This window comes from Lipotes vexillifer, unplaced genomic scaffold (assembly GCF_000442215.2).
Source record: "Lipotes vexillifer unplaced genomic scaffold, Lipotes_vexillifer_v1.1 scaffold2715, whole genome shotgun sequence".
Lineage (NCBI taxonomy): Eukaryota > Metazoa > Chordata > Mammalia > Artiodactyla > Lipotidae > Lipotes > Lipotes vexillifer.
Genome location: NW_006770853.1, coordinates 19192 through 37139, shown reverse-complemented (window position 1 = coordinate 37139; position 17948 = coordinate 19192).

Genomic DNA, 17948 nt, shown 5'->3' with positions numbered 1-17948 from the left:
TGGTATGCGGGCCTCTCCCGTTGCAGAGCACAGGCTCCGGATGCGCAGGCCCAGCGGCCATGGCTCACGGGCCCAGCCACTCTGCGGCACGTGGGATCTTCCCGGACCGGGGCACGAACCCATGTCCCTTGCATCAGCAGGCGGGCTCTCAACCACTGCGCCACAGGGAAGCCCGGAGATGCCTTTTTGGTTGGATAAACGTACATAGTGGTGCATGGTAATTATTTCCATTTCTCAGTAAAATGCTACTACTTTTAAATCCAACAAACACGGTAAGAACCACCTCAAAGCCATCTGTGTCTATGTTAGCAGAAATCACCTACGGGTTTGCTTCTCTAGAATTCAAAGCATAGCAGATATAAAATAGCCCGCTCCATTAAGTGTAAGATGAATTCCCAGCCGCTCTCTGGGTACAAAGTTTACTGGGCAAGTCTGGACAGATGGATTCGTGCCAACACAAAGAATAATCATAGAAATAGGTATAAAGAATAATCACAGAGATAGGTATAAAGATGTTTGCAAACCAGCAGCATGAGCCTCCTAAAATTAGGGCCAGTTTTCCACAGGGGACCAGCAAACGTGATGTATGTATCTTTCAAGTATGGGATACATTTGTCTACCATTTTTCACGCCTCCATTCCATAACATTCAAAATGCATCGGGCATGAAAAATACACAGAGCTTGGAACAGTAATAAGGAATCCGAGTATGTTTCTTCCTGAAGGTTTTCTATCTTCGGACATCCGACCACCTCTGACAGCGTATGTTTGTGGTAAACTAGGTTCAGAAAGGAGTAAGGAAGGTAACCTGCAGGAAACTGGGATGCGGAAAGTTTATTTTTACTCTGTAGAGCAGAGGCCTGACCTCACATTCACTGACCTGGGAGAGGCAGGCCACCCCACCTAGAAAGCACGTGTTGACCACTTACTCTGAGGAATCAGAATTACATATACTATGTAGACTCATAGTACAGAATTGTAATCTTTTACCAAAAAAACTCTGTATGTCACATGTACAAATTAGACAGCTAGAGGATTGAACATTCCTAACCATGAAAGGAAGAAACCATCGTTATCAAGTCTAAGCTCGTACTGCTGCCACAGGACAGGCCAATAAATGGGGAGATGAGGTCCTGGGGCAAGGAATAGCAACTTTATTTGGAAAGCCAGCAGACCGAGAAGATGGCAGGCTAATGTCCCAGAGAACCATCGTGCCCAAGTCAGAATTCAGGCTTCTTTTGTACTAAAAAGGGGAGGAGGTGTGGTTGGTTCTCGCGGATGTCTTTGTGTTGGAGTCCTTTGTTCTTGCATCTGTCCAGGTAGGTCAGGTCTTGATGTTCCTGTAAACCTCCGACAAGTCCAATGTTATTCTCTGTTCTGCAACTTTTTAACTCTATAGGAGTAGAAAAGTGTTACACCCTTAAAGGTCAGAGCCTTGAGAATGGGCTGTCCTGTATATTTCAGGCTCTAGGCAACATTTGCGGTCCCCAACCTTTTTGGCACCAGGGACCAGTTTCATGGAAGACAGTCTTTCCACAGACCGGAGTTCGGGGTGACGGTCAAGCAGTCACGCGAGCAATGGGGAGTGGCGGGTGAAGCGTGAAGCTTCGCTCGCTTGCCCGCCACTCACCTCCTGCTGTGTGGCCCTGTTCCTAACAGGCTGCGGACCAGTAACCCTCTGCGACCTGGGGGTGGGCAACCCCTGCAATAGAATACAAAGGTTAAAGTTAAAAACAGATGCAAAGTGGAGTCCGATTTGTTCTTATGTATTACAGTATTGTTTTCCTGAAGATCTGTCTTTGTTTAAAAATTTTTATTGGAGTACTGTTGATTTGCAATGTTGTGTTAGTTTCAGGTGTACAGCAAAGCGGATCAGTTATACGTACACATGTATCCTCTCTTTTTTAGATTCTTTTCCCATCTAGGTTGTCAGAGTATTGAGTAGAGTTCCCTGTGCTCTACGGTAGGTCCTTATTAGTTGTCTGTTTTATATACAGTAGTGTGTATGTGTCAATCCCAATCTCCAAATTTAACACTTCCCCCATGTTTCCCCTTGGGTAACCGTAAGTTTGATTTTGATACCTGTGAAGACTTGACTGTGGGGGAGATGAGATTGGTTTTAGGGAGAATGCTTTTGCTCTAATGCTGAAAACACCCCAGACCAACTATAGCAAGTTAAGTAATCTCTATCCAGGGCTCTGTGTAAACAGGAAGGTGCATACTTAATCCAGATTGAGGGTTCTCTGTCAGCTGCCTTACAAATATACTGCATTTAACGTTCTCTAACATTGTCTGAACTTGTTGTAAACTGGGAATGTTGAGAAAGTCCCAAAGCCGGTAATCACTACACTAAGATTTTAAGCCTAGGTAAAACAATCCTCAAAACCCATGATTCTAAGCTTAAAAGCATCAGGGAACAAAATACTGGTCCACCTTCCCCCTGAGATTCCAAGGACTGAAGGAGCCTTGAGACTGCCAACTCCATGTCACCCAAACAATTTAAGGAAGAATTGCCATGACTTCGATGAAGAGAAGTTTGAATCAAGGATTTCTAGAGTGACACAAAGAAATGAGAAAACATATCTCAAATAAAAAGAAAACTATTCAGGGTTAATTTATAGGGTTCTCTGTAATTATCCTCCTATTTCTGTTTTCATGTATAAACTAAACCAGTAATAATCCAGGTTGTGATGAACACTTGCAATATAAAAGGATAGAAGTTACTTTTGCAGGTCATACTGACCTTATACAAGCATGAGTACGTAGAATAACCACTTGTGGGACTTCCCTGACGGCGCAGTGGTTAAGAATCCGCCTGCCAATGCAGGGGGCACGGGTTTGAGCCCTGCTCTGGGAAGATCCCGCATGCTGTGGAGCAACTAAGCCCATGTGCCACAACTACTGAACCCACGTGCTGCAGCTACTGAAGCCCGCATGCCTAGAGCCTGTGCTCCACAAGAAGAGAAGCCACTGCAATGAGAAGCCCACTCACCACAACTAGAGAAAGCCCGCGTGCAGCAACGAAGACCCAACGTGGCCAAAACTAAATAAAAATGAATTAATTAGAAAGAATAACCATTTGTATAGAAGGGCGTCAATGAAATCATCTATGGTTTTATTTTCATTTACATTTTATCATTTCATTTACTTTAAATCTTTGGATTTTATCACCAAAATCTTTGTGTGTGTGTGTGTGTGTGTGTGTGTGTGTGTGTTATGCGGGCCTCTCACTGCTGTGGCCTCTCCCAATGCGGAGCACAGGCTCCGGACGCGCAGGCCCAGCGGCCACGGCCCACAGGCCCAGCCACTCTGCAGCATGCGGGATCCTCCCGGACCGGGGCACGAACCCGTGTCCCCTGCACCGGCAGGCAGACTCCCAACCACTTGCGCCACCAGGGAAGCCCAACAAAATCTATTTTAATTCATAACTTAAAATAATGGATCAACCTTACGTAGTTTACAAAATAAGACACTACTGGTTGAATTATTTCTTCATAAAAGAAGCTTTGTTACTAAACTGTAATATTAGAGTTTAAGCTTAAATATTCTCCCTAAAATTTTGCCTTCAGTTACAAGGTCTCCCATCCATTAAACTGACAGATTCTTTGAATCCAGCAACAACTGTTGTTGTCCTTGCCCCAGTGAAAACTAAACTGCAGGAGATTCCTGGATTAACAAGAGAGATTGGGTCCATAAACATATAGTTGTCTCCTGCTGCAAACTCTCTGGTCATATGTGTTATACGATTCAGTGTAATTGCCAGATAATTTCCTAGGATGTAATTTGTATTTCTGCATTGACTTAAAGAGTGAAATATTAAGGACTCATAAATTAATGAAGGCCTCCTCAGTTAATTGTATCAGAATCAGGTACTTAGGTTGAACCTCTCTGCTTGACAAACAGGCTCATTTGGCGGACACTGAGAGTGAGAATGCCGTGTGGCTTTCACTACATTTAAAATTTTTCATTTGACCTCAGGGTAAAAAGAAAAAATAGATACACTCTACTACAAATGATTTGACAAAAGCCATTGGATCAAATGACCCTTGCTTTTTCCTTCATGTGATGTTTTTTTAGTTTATTCAACTATAGTTGATTTACAATGTTGTGTTAATTTCTGCTGTACAGCGGAGTGATTCAGTTATACATATTTGTACATTCTTTTTCATATTCTTTTCCGTTACGGTTTATCACAAGGCATTGAATAGAGTTCCCTCTGGTAGACAGTAGGACCTTGTTTTTGATCCATCCTATATATACTAGTTTGCATCTGCTAATCCCAAACTCCTAATCCTTTCCTCCCCTCCCCCCTCCCCCTTTACAACCACAAGTCTGTTCTCTTTGTCTATAAGTCTGCTGCTGTTTTGTAAATAAGTTCATTTATATCATTTTTAGACTCCACATGTAAGCGATATCATACGGTATTTGTATTTCTCTGACTTACTTCCCTCACTATGATCATCTCTAGGTCCATCCATGTTGTTGCAAATGACATTACCTCATTCTTTTTCATGGCTGAGTAATACTCCATTGTATGTATGTACCACATCTTCTTTATCCATTCATCTACTGGTGGACACCTAGGTTGCTTCCATGCCTTGGCTATTATGAACAGTGCTGCTATGAGCGTTGTGGTGCATGTATCTTTTTGAATGATAGTTTTGTCTGGATATATGCTCAGGAGTGGGATTGTTGGGTCATATGGTAGCTCTGTTTTTACTTTTCTGAGGAGCCTCCATACTGTTCTTCATAGTGGCTGCACTGATGTCCATTCCCACCAACAGTGCAGGAGGGCTCCCTCCTTGGTGTGACTTTCTATTTCCTGAATTCTTTCTCTTTTAGTCCATATGCTCCTTGGTTTGTTTCTGTCCCTTCTGCTTCATTTGTCAGTATCTCCACGTAGCATCTTCCATTTTCCTCACAAGATCAACAGTCATAGCAACTGCAAACAGTGACAACACCAAAGTTCCCAAATCTACAGAAGTTTCCGGTGACATTCACTCTGCCCTCACCCCTTCTCCACCATCTGCCTTTATTCCTTGTTTCAGTTCTGTATTTTGCACACGGCCTTGTTAGGGATAATTCTTTGTGAGGCTTCTGCTATCAGGGAACGACGTCTGTCCTCACGTTTTCTGTTGTTTCCCTTTTCTCCTGGATTTCATCCTCTTAATAGGCTGTAGTGAACACATGTGCAAGCCTATTTTCATCGTGTATTTACCCGATTTCTTTGTAATTGAACCCTCTTGCGTCCGTGCTCCCTTCTTTCTCCTTCTCAGGATTTGGGGTAGATCCATCTCCTCCTGAAACATGACGTTTGTCTTCTCTTGCCTGCCCCCACAGTGTTCTTTTCTAATGCCATGCATTCAACTCCCTTTTCTGAAAGCCACTCCCTGACTTCTGTCTTCAATTCAGAGCTTCCTGAAAATGTACATTGCTTTCCAAAAGGTTAAAATTGTCATGTCTCTTTGGATATCTGATAGCATCTCAAACTGGAAAAGTCAGTGGTGATTTTATGAGCTTTTTAAAAATTAGCGTTGATTATTATAACTCTATATATTATAACAGTTTAAGGTGTACAGCATATTTTATAGATTATAATCTATTTAAAGTTATTGTAAATTATTGGCTATATTCCCTGTGTTCTACATTGTATCTTATTTATCTTATACATAAGAGTTTGTATGTATGGTCTTTCTTTAGCCGTCTGAGCCTAGCAAATTTGTTTTATAGTTTATTTAGAGATCATGGTGCCAATTAACTGGGAGAAATTATTTCTCATAAATTAGAAATATAGATTAGGGTAACTATTAAAAGGGAAGTTCATCTTCTAATATTAAATCTAGGCTTTATGATCTCCTAGGGAACTGTCAGTGTCTATGTTTTTTCCCATTTTTACATGGCGTTGGGAGCAGCCTCAAGAACCATTAAATATGCTTTCACAGTACAAAATGCTTAGAGCCTCCATAAAATGAACATGTTAAAAATAAAATTTGAAAATCAGTGCACATGTGCTGAATGAAGAGACATGTATATTGAGAGGGTCATCAAGAGAAAGTGTTCCAGTGGTTTCACAGTAAATAAAAACTCAATCTCAGGAGTCCCCCCAACCTTTTTTTTTTTTTTTCATAACATTTTGAATGAACTTAGTACTTGATGCTAATAAACTGTACACTTGAAAATGGTTAAAATGATACATTTTGTTATAAATATTTTACCATAATAAAAAATATTTTTAAAATTTGAAGGAAAAAAAGCAGAATATTGTAAATTCATATATAATGAGCAAATCAAATACTAATATGACCTGTTAGTACAGTGTCCAAACAGAATTCCCTTTCTTCTTTCCCTCCTTTCCTTCCTTCCTTGCCTTCCTTTCTCTTTCTTAAGCTATACCAAACTACAAAACATTCTAAGGAAGACAGATGCATGAGGGAATTATAATGAAAATTTAATTAAAAAAAAATAAATCATATTGCAACAGAGACTGGCAGAATGAGGTAATCCAGAGCAGGGATTATAAAAAACTAGCAGGCAGAACCAAAGACCAGGAGGTATTTCTATCTTCAGTAAAAGTGAAAATGAAGAAAAGACAAAAATGCATATGCAAGCCCCAAATTTGTAAGTCATTTAGTTCTAGAACAACTCCTTGTAATTATCTTAAAGGATAAGATGAGTTAAATAATTCAGGTGGGGCCAGTCTTACTGGCTGTGAACTACTAGGCAAGGAGACAAAGCAACAGCCTGGATTCCATGCCAGCGAAGGCCAGGGATCACATCTTACACCATCTCTGAAAGTACAGTCTACCACTCTAGCTTCCCAACACTGCAGGCATAATTTGTGGGAAATCAATTTAAAACTCTATGTGAGGGGGCTTCCAGGTACATGTAAAAGTATGAGTCCGCGGCATGTGGGATCCTCCTGGACCGGGGCACGAACCCGCGTCCCCTGCATCGGCAGGCGAACTCTCAACCACTGCGCCACTAGGGAAGCCCAGGAGTCCCCTTTTAATTAAAGTGGAATTTAAGAATATTTCAATATTTATCTCCATTCATGAGTAATGGAGATAAAAACAAAAATAAACAAATGGGACCTAATGAAACTTCAAAGCTTTTGCACAGCAAAGGAAACCATAAACAAGACCAAAAGACAACCCTCAGAATGGGAGAAAGTATTTGTAAATGAATCAACTGACAAAGGATTAATCTCTGAAATTTACAGGCAGCTCATGCAGCTCAATAACAAAAAAATAAACAACCCAATCCAAAAATGGGCAGAAGACCTAAATAGACATTTCTCCAAAGAAGATATACAGACTGCCAACAAACACATGAAAGAATGCTCAACATCATTAATCATTAGAGAAATGCAAATCAAAACTACAATGAGATATCATCTCACACCAGTCAGAATGGCCATCATCAAAAAATCTAGAAACAATAAATGCTGGAGAGGGTGTGGAGAAAAGGGAACACTCTTGCACTGCTGGTGGGAATGTGAATTGGTTCAGCCACTATGGAGAACAGTATGGAGGTTCCTTAAAAAACTACAAATAGAACTACCATATGACCCAGCAATCCCACTACTAGGTATATACCCTGAGGAAACCAGAATTCAGAAAGAGTCATGTACCAAAATGTTCATTGCAGCTCTATTTACAATAGCCCGGAGATGGAAACAACCTAAGTGCCCGTCGTCGGATGAATGGATAAAGAAGATGTGGCACATATATACAATGGAATATTACTCAGCCATAAAAAGAAACGAAATTGAGCTATTTGTAATGAGGTGGATAGATCTAGAGTCTGTCATACAGAGTGAAGTAAGTCAGAAAGAGAAGGACAAATACCGTATGCTAACACATATATATGGAATTTAAGAAAAAAAAATGTTATGAAGAACCTAGGGGTAAAACAGGAATAAAGACAGAGACCTACTGGAGAACAGACTTGAGGATATGGGGAGGGGGAAGGGTGAGGTGTGTTAGGGCGAGAGAGAGACATGGACATATATATACTAACAAACGTAAGGTAGATAGCCAGTGGGAAGCAGCCGCATGGCACAGGGAAACCGGCTCGGTTCTTTGTGGCTGTCTGGAGGGGTGGGATAGGGAGGGTGGGAGGGAGGGAGACAAAGAGGGAAGAGATATGGGAACATATGTATATGTATAACTGACTCACTCTGTTATAAAGCGGAAACTAACACACCATTGTAAAGCAATTATACCCCAATAAAGATGTTAAAAAAAAAAAGGCAGTGTTACCCTCAAAGCAAAAAAAAAGAATATTTCAAAGTGTACTACTAATTGCATAGTTTTAAGTGTAAGATTATTTTTCCTGCTTAGGAGAATAAAGCCATGAGAATTTCTCTCTGGTGAACATATTCATGATTTATGCATAATTCCATTGGATTTTATTTCACAAGGACTTTTATTTGCATTAATTCAATATCCTTTTGTACATAGTTTGATCCTGAAATGTCTGAGAATCTACAACATATTGTTGATAAAAGTCCTATTCAGAGGAGAACATCACACCATTATTTATAACACACACAGTCCTTTAAATTGGATGGAACTGCAGCTGGCTTCATGATTACATGTCTACATGTGTTATCATGCAACTGGAAATGAAAATGATCTCAATTCTGTGCTCAAATGTGGATCTGTTTATCAGGACATGGTTATGGTCTAGCACAAGTTAGAATATAGAGATAAGCTCTCCACATTCCAGGGTCTTCCTTTCTTGGAGCAGCGTTATATTTTATCTAGAACATTCCTCAGTTCCTCACTTTGCAGGCTTGGAGTCAAAACTCCATGAGGTCTTCCCCATCCTGGTTCACTTAGTCAATGACTGTGTGTACACTTTGCCCTTTTAGCATAAAATGGCTATAGGCCAGTTGGACCCAAGGAGATGCGAACAGAAACGTAACTGCCTTGTTTTAAGAGCATCCCGGTGTTGCCTTGACTCCACTGTAATCCCCAGGATTTCAGTGCTGTCTAGGTGGAATGCCAGGTCCGGTAGGCCGTCATGGTGGGTAGCTTTCAATACACGAGAATGCACGTCAAGAAAATTAATGCAGTGTCCCGATATTTCAGCTTAGCATTGAAAAGTAAAATCACATCTGCTTGGATAGAGTTCCAAATACCCAGGATCTTCCTAGAGGCCGTTAAATGCAAAGTTTTAAAATTTACTGGACCCTCTTTATTGAACTATTTTTCACAGGCTAGAGTGGCAAAATATTTTTAGGCAGTGGGGGTCTGTCCCTTCCCCAAACGATGTGAAAGGCCGGGCTGTGGTAGACGGGGTAGTAAGAACAATACAGCTTCAGGGATTTTCCAGTTGTTTTCTTTAATAAATACATTTTCCACATCAGCTGCTTTGAGCTGCATTGCTGGAACCTTTTTTCCATTCTTTACAAGTATATGTTTTGGGGTGACTTCAAAAAGATTCGACTAGGCACTGTCCTTTGAGTGTGGTGATAAAATAGAGGTGACACAGGCTTAAGACCAAGTGTCAGTTGCTGATGGAGAATTGTCAGGATTTGAGTACCACGTGCTTTCCAGGGAGCACAGGTGACAGGAATCAAATGAAAACCAAGACACTAGTATATCAAAAATAACTCATAAAAAATAACTTGTAAAAAATTTGGGGAAAAGAAAACAAAACAGGACTTCCCTGGTGGCACAGTGGTTAAGAATCCACCTGCCAATGGAGGGGACATGGGTTCGATCCCTGGTCCTGGAAGATCCCACATGCCACGGAGCTGCTAAGCCCACGAGCCACAACTACTGAAGCCCGCATGCCTAGAGCCTGTGCTCTGCAACAAGAGAAGCCACCACAGTGAGAAGCCCACGCACCACAACGAAGAGTAGCCCCCGCTCGCCGCAACTAGAGAACGCCCGTGTGCAGCAACAAAGACCCAACGCAGCCAAAAATAAGTAACAAAACAAAATCCAGTTAAGCAAAAGCAAGCGTAGTCTCTTTTAAAATTAAAATTGACTATAATACTGAGAACCACAAGGAATGTCTTCCTTAACGTGAAAGTTTTTATTTTATTTTATTTTTTTTTGTGGTACGTGGGCCTCTAACTGTTGTGGCCTCTCCCGTTGCGGAGCACAGGCTCTGGACGCACAGGCTCAGCAGCCATGGCTCACGGGCCCAGCCCGCTCCGCGGCATGTGGGATCTTCCCGGACCGGGGCACGAACCCGCGTCCCCTGCATCGGCAGGCGGACTCTCAACCACTGTGCCACCAGGAAAGCCCGTGAAAGTTTTTAATAAAAGGATTAATATCCCTCTGTTTACAAATCTCTCAATCTTTCTCCTAATTTTATTCACATTATGATTATTATTATTATTTTTTTTGGCTCTCAATTCTCAAGAGATTTACTTATACACTTTGGAAGGACAGTGTCCGCGAACTGTTGAACCATATTTGAAATCTGTTTCACTGAGAACGTGGATACTTAGAAAATCAGATTCCTTCTGGGTTTGGAAGAACAGTTGGTCTAATCCGAGCATCTTCCTCCTAGTCCAACCATTTTTCCAGCGTTCCACCAAATTATTCATCAGCCTACGCCTGTACCTCTCCAGGATGAGGGGATTAAATGCCTTGAAAAAAACAAACTTGAAAGTATAACTTTTTACTGAAACGCGACTAAAAGTGTAAAACTGTTATAATAGAAAAATGTTGTATCCACGTTCATTTAAGATTAAGAAAAGCCTATCATTTCTTTCCTTCTCCCAAATTAAATGATAGAAATAATATTTGATTGCAGTTTTAAATTCCATAACAGTTTTCACATATATTTAATCCATTTATCGTCGCAAAGTTAAAGCAGGTTCCCACAGCTTTAAAGAAACATCTTAACTACATATATTATGGAAGTATCCAACACTAAATAAACGGGCAATATGTGTGGATCCTTCTGTCTTAGGCATTAAATAATCCCTGTTTGATAAATAAAGGCAATGAGGGTCAGGAGAGACAAATGAATGACCAAAGATACCATTAGAATTCAGATTTCCTGCTTTAAAACTCTATGATCTTTCCAATCTACCATGCTAATTTTCTTGTTCTCCAATAGGAATATTTTTCAAGCTAACTTTTTTCTAATTGTACTTTTTTTCTCCCAGAGGGATATTTATTGCTTTCTATGCCAGTACCCGTTAAAAGACAGTTTAAGAAAGGTATGCTTCTGTCATTATTTGCCTGTCTGTATAGTGAAATATCACGTGTATCGATGTCAGGACAAAATATGTTCAAATTCAGCTTTGTTGATGATCTGTTGCATGAATTCACATAAATTACATTTCTTATGCCTCAGCACTCTGTTCTCTGTGATGTGTATGTTTTTTTAATCTTTCCAAGTTTTTACTGTGGCAAAAAAACATAACCTATAATTTCAAGCTTTAACCAGTATATAATTTTTTCAAGCTTTAACCAGTATACAATTTTTTACCTTTTGGTTGATTTTTATTGAGATATAATTTACATATATAACATTGTGTACATTTAAGGTGTCCAGTGGGTTACTTTGACACATTGGTATATTGCTTTACGATCACCACCGTGGCTTTTGCTAATGCCTCTGTCCCATTACATAATTATTATTATTATTTTTTGTAGTCAGAGGTTTAAGATCTAGTCTCTTAGGAATTTTGAAGTATATAATACACATTGTTGACTGTAATCTGTATGCTGTGCATTAGCTCTCCAGAATTTATGCATCTTCTGTTTGTAAGTTTGTATCACTAAACAGCATCTCCACCTACTCCGTACCCTCCCAGTCTCTGGGAACCACCATTCTGCTCTCTGATTCTACGAGTTCAGCTTTTTTAGATTCAACACATAAGTGAGATCATACAGTATTTATATTTGCCCTCTGTGTCTGGCTTGTCTCACTCAGCATAATGCCCTCAGGGTCCATCCATGTTGTCTCAAAAGGCAAGGTTTCCTTCTTTTTATGGTGAATAATATTCTGCTGTGTATATTTACCACATCTTTTTTTAAAAAAAATTGTATAGGAATATAGTTGACCTGTAATATTGTGTTACTTTTTGCTATACAGCAAAGTGAATCAGTTATACATATATCCAGTGTTTTTAGGTTCTTTTTGCATATAGGTCACTACAGAGTATTGAGTAGAGCTCCCTGTGCTATACAGTAGGTCCTTATTAGTTCTCTCTTTATATTCAGTAGTGTATATATGTCAGTCCCAATCTCCCAATTTATGCTTCCCCTGCTTTCCCCTCAGTAACCATACGTTTATTTTCTACTTCTGTGACTCTGTATTTGTACCATTTTTTAAGATTCCACATATAAGCGATAGATGATATTTGTCATTCTCTGACTTCACTCAGTATGACCGTCTCTGGGTCCATCCATGTTGCTGCAAATGGCATTATTGCATTCTTTTTTATCACTGAGCAATATTCCATTGTGTATATGTACCACACCTTCTTTATCCATTCATCTGTCGACATGCATTTAGGTTGGTCCCATGTCCTTGCTACTGTAAATAGTGCTGCTATGAGTACTGGGGTGCATGTATCTTTTCCAATTTCGGTTTTCTCTCGTATATGCACAGGACTGGGATTGCTGGGTCATATGGTAGTTCTATTTTGAGTTTTTCAAGGAACCGCCGTACTGTTCTCCATAGTGGCTGCACCAGTTTACATTCCCGCTAACAGTGTAGGAGGGTTCCCTTTTCTCCACACCCTCTCCAGCATTTATTGTTTGTAGATTTTTTGATGATGGCCATTCTGACCAGTGTGAGGTGGGACCTCACTGTAGTTTTGATTTGCATTTCTCTAATAATTAGTGATGTTGAGCATCTTTTCATTTGCTTTTTAGCCATCTGTATGTCTTCTTTGGAGAAATGTCTATTTAGATCTGCCCATTTTTTGATTGGGTTGTTTGTTTTTGTTGATACTGAGCTGCATGAGCTGTTTGTATATTTTGGAGATTAATCCCTTGTTGGTTGCTTCATTTGCAAATGTTTTCTCCCATTTTGAGGTTTTTTTTTTCATTTTGTTTATCATTTCCTTTGCTATGCAAAAGCTTATAAATTAAGTTTACCGGTATTGTAGTGAGTATCAGTTCTTCATCCCTTTCTGTGTTTGAACATTCCATTGAATGGATGGGCCACATTTTGTTTATCTGTTCATCTGCTGATGTACATTTGCACTGCTCCCACCTTTCACTACTATGAATACGAATTCTCTGACCATCCATGTAGATGTATTTGCTTAAACACTTGCTTGCAATTTTCTGGCATCTATATACCTAGGCCTGGAATTGCTAGGTCTTTTCTACCGAGTTTTGCACATTATATTTTTTATTTCAATAGACATAAATATGATTTCCGCAAGCTCACGTGACCTCACACTTTGAATGACGTTCTTTCTCATTATCCAATAACTGCTCCTTTAAAATAATCATTTTATCCTGCACACAGTAGATAGAGAGAGGGTATGTGAAAATATGAGTAAAGTGTATTTTGATGTGGAGGTTTATTTGGCATTATCAATCTATTCCAATCACAAATTGCAGTTATAGCCAGGCCAAGTTAAAAATTCCCTTAAATATTTGAGGGACAGCACACTAAAAATGACCCAGGAGGGCTTCCCTGGTGGCGCAGTGGTTGAGAGTCTGCCTGCCGATGCAGGGGACACGGCTTCGTGCCCCGGTCTGGGAAGATCCCATGTGCCGCGGAGAGGCTGGGCCCGTGAGCCATGGCCGCTGAGCCTGCGCGTCCGGAGCCTGTGCTCCGCAACGGGAGAGGCCACAACAGTGAGAGGCCCGCGTACCGCAAAACAAACAAACAAAAAAAGACCCAGGAATTTTAAACCAAGTTGAAACTGAAGTCTATGCCACACACATGCTATTCGTGGCAATTATCACTTTATTGTCTTTCTGACAAGTATTATGAGTCTTCAGACATCTGCATGTGATGTGTCCTTTCTGTAGTGCTGAAAGTGTGGCAAGATTGAACAGTTTGTGGGTTAACATATTTATTTAAATGTCTACAAGTTTAACTTAGGGTATCTTTTTTGTTGCCCTATTAAAAAACATTAACTGAGTACAAAGATCTAGAAAAAATGTTCACTGAACTATAGTTGAAAGTCACAGCCTGTGTATGAATGAAAATCCCAGGTTCCAATTTTTTTTTAAAAGAGAAACTCCTCAGGGATAAATGAAGATGGAGAGCATGTCTCTAAGCCCCTGCAGAAAGCCCTCCCCTTCAGACTCGCAGATCCGTCTTCCATGCAGGAGATCCTAAATTAGGGAACAGGACACTTGAAGGAGCCCCAGACTGGTCCATGTTCTGTGTTTTTCTGTTGTCTGCATTTGTTTGCCTAGCACAGTAAAGCAGCAGGATGGTATAATTACCACCATCTTTCTTGGAGCAAATTAATCTGCACTCACCTGCAGGGAGTCAATGAAGCAGAAAAGACCCCAGTGGAGAAATATTTATTTTGTGTAGCAAAGCTCAAACCTAGTTTAAACCTTGAAACGCCAACGTATAATTTATCTCACTGTTCTCTGACTATCAGCAATTAAGGTAACAGGTAAAAATAGGACATTGGAAGGGGTTTCTAAACACTTGGTGGAGGCTGGCTCTGTTTGCTCTGTTTAAATGTATCACCCACACCTGTCTGCCGGTTTGAAGACAGCCGACTTGTCATCAATTCCCATTTTCTTCCACAAGATTTGGAGCTCATGGTTGACAGAAAATAACCAGCGTGTTGCATTTTTTTCACCCTTTGCAGACTTTTTTTCTTCCTTTATTTTACGAGGAAGTTTCACTTTCCTTTCTTTATTCTTCTCATAAAAATGAGTGCATTTGGATGGGATTTGTAATGCAAGATGTATTTCAAACTAAATGAAAATGAAAACAAAACACATTACGATGTGGGATATGCAGGAAAAGAAACAGAAAAATTGGTCTTGGGATGATTGCATTAGTTAAAAAAAAGAAAGTCTCAGAGAAAATATCTAAGCTTCTGCTTTAAAAGCCAGAAAAATAAGAGCAAATGAAATCTAAAATAAGTGGAAGGAAAGAAATAATAAAGAGCAGAACAAAAATCAATGAGAGACAAAACTGTTAAACAGTGGATGAAACCAATTAAATCCAAAGCTGTTCCTTTGGAACGTTCAGTAAAATTGATTAATTTCTAGCCATCTAGTCAGGAGGAAGAAAAGAGGTAAGACACAAATAGATAAAATAGGGGCACTGCTAAGGGCTTCATAAATATTGATGTAATAATTAGTGACTATTATGAACAAGTTAATACGATACATCTGGCATCTTAAGCAGTGAACAAATTATATAAAAGATGCAAATTACTAAAACTCACACAAGAAAAAAAATAACTTATATATTCCTGTGTATATTTAACAAATATAATTTGCAGTAAAATAGTTTCCAAAGAAAACTTGAAACAAAAATGGCTTATTAGGCAAATCCTTAAAAAAAAAAGATTTATGGAATAAAAATACTGAATACAGGTAAGATCGTCTAGAAAACAGAATATGAGAAAATGCTTTCTAAGTCATTTTAGGAGGCTAGTAGGATCAGAACATAAAGAAGACATTATAATAAAAAGAAACTACAGATGAATAAATCTAGTAAATCCCTAGTAAATCTAGGTGTAAAAATCCTTAACAAAATAATAGTAGAATCTACTTAAGTATAAAAATTATCAAACATCTTGGCCAAGTTGTGTTTAAACATAGGAATATATGGTTGATTTCACACTCAGTAACCCATCAGGATAAGTCAGCATATTAATAGAATAAAAATGAGATTCCAAGTGATAAGAATAATAACAATTTGCTAAGAATAACTGACATAGAAAAAGCACTTGACAAAACTGAAATATAAAAGCTAAAAATATAATTTTTCTGTAAGAAATTATAAGACAATTGGTGACCTTCCGTTAAGAGAAGATCTTGTAGGTAGGACACAAAATACATAGACCTTAAAGGAAAACTGTAAGTTGTGTTTCATTAATATTTAAAATTTCCATTTTTAAAGACTTCAGAGTGTGATATTAATCCACAAATTGGGAGAAAGAATTTACAAAATAAAGGGTTTCTTTTTAAAAAAATTTTTCAGCGGACTGTAGAAAGAACACCTCAAAAATGAACAAGAAGAAAGGACATCAGCACAATATGATTTAAATGGCCGAACAGTTTAAACAGATATTTTATCCAATAAATTTGCAAATAACCCAGTTAAGCCGACTGTGCTCTTTTCCCCACGGGGGCCCGATGTCCCGTAGCTGCAAACAGCAGCCTCCTCGGTAGTATATGCAGCCTGTTGCCTGTATGGGTTGCCCTAAGGGACCTTGGATTCAGCTCTTTCCTGTGCACATTCATGACTGGCCTGCTGTTCCCAATCGAGGCTCCAGACAGGTATGCGTGGTGCCTTTGGAAAGCCCCAGGGCACAGTGGCCAGGGTCCACATGGGCCAAGTCATAATGTCCATCGGCACCAAGCTGCAGAACGAGGAACGTGTGATTGAGGCCAGGTTCAAGTTCCCTGGCTGCCAGAAGATCCACATCTCCAAGAAATGGGGATTTACTAAGTTTAATGTGGATGAATTTGAAAACATGGTGGCAGAAAAGCGGCTCATTCTGGATGGCTGTGAGGTCACATACATCCCCAGCTGTGTCCCTCTGGCCAAATGGTGGGCCCTGCACTCATGAGAGCCTTGGCACTGTGCCCTCGTAACACATGCCCACCAAGAAATCCTACTTTCTTGTCAAAAAAAAAAGAAAAATGCAAATAACCATTAAACACCTAAAGTATAATCAATATCACCAGTCATTAGGAAAGCAAATTAAAACTACAAGTTACTGCTGCACATACACTAGGGAGGCTAAAATTAAAAAGGCGGATGATACCAAGTGTTGGTGATGATGTGAATCACCTGGAAGAATTCTCCATGTGGGTGGAAATGTAGTATTAGAAAGCCACTTTGGACAGTGATTTCACTTTTTTAAAATAAAATTAAATATACACTTGACATAAAATCATCCTGCAATGCCTCTCCAGGTATTTATCCAAGAAAATTAAAGACCCTTTTACTCATGGCCAGCACGGCATTGTCTATGCCTTTTTAACTCATAACAAACGAAAACGGGAAACAACCCAAGTGTCTGTCCACCGGTCAATGGATGGTCCTCTTTCTGCAAGGTGGATCACTTCTCTCCAATAAAAGAAAAAAATAACAAACTACAAAGATTCACAATAGGAACGACTCTCAAAAACATTGACCTCAGTGAAAGAAGCCAGGCAGAAAAAGGAGACTCCATTTCGATGAATTTCTCAAGAAAAATGAATGACTTGGAGAAACCCAGGAGCCATCGTGGGGAAGGATGGGGTGGGAGGCTCACTGCAGTGGGACACCTGGGAATGTGGAGGGGATTGAAAGGGTCCCCATCTTGGTTGTGATGACTTTCACATGTTTGCGTATATTTCTCAGAATCTCTCAAGTTCTATGGTTTCTCACTGAAGTTTTAGTAGGGATTTTATTGTACATCCGTCATTGATTACTGAAGATGGTTTAAAAAAATTTCAGAAGACAACACAGATCGGGGAGGGGGTGTCTATGAACAGTCTCACTTTGAAATACCTCCTTGGAGGGAAATCCCACTTGCTTCTGTGTGGGAAGGGTGGTATCCTGAAAGCTTCCTGGATTCTAGCTATGCTGTGAGGCCACCACGGGGGATTGCCAGCTGAGAGAATGAAGAACAAAATCGAGTGGAAAGGGCTTCCCTGGTGGCGCAGTGGCTGAGAGTCCGCCTGCCGATGCAGGGGACGCGGGTTCGTGCCCCGGTCCGGGAAGATCCCACGTGACGCGGAGCGGCTGGGCCCGTGAGCCATGGCCGCTGAGCCTGCGCGTCCGGAGCCTGTGCTCCGCAACGGGAGAGGCCACGAC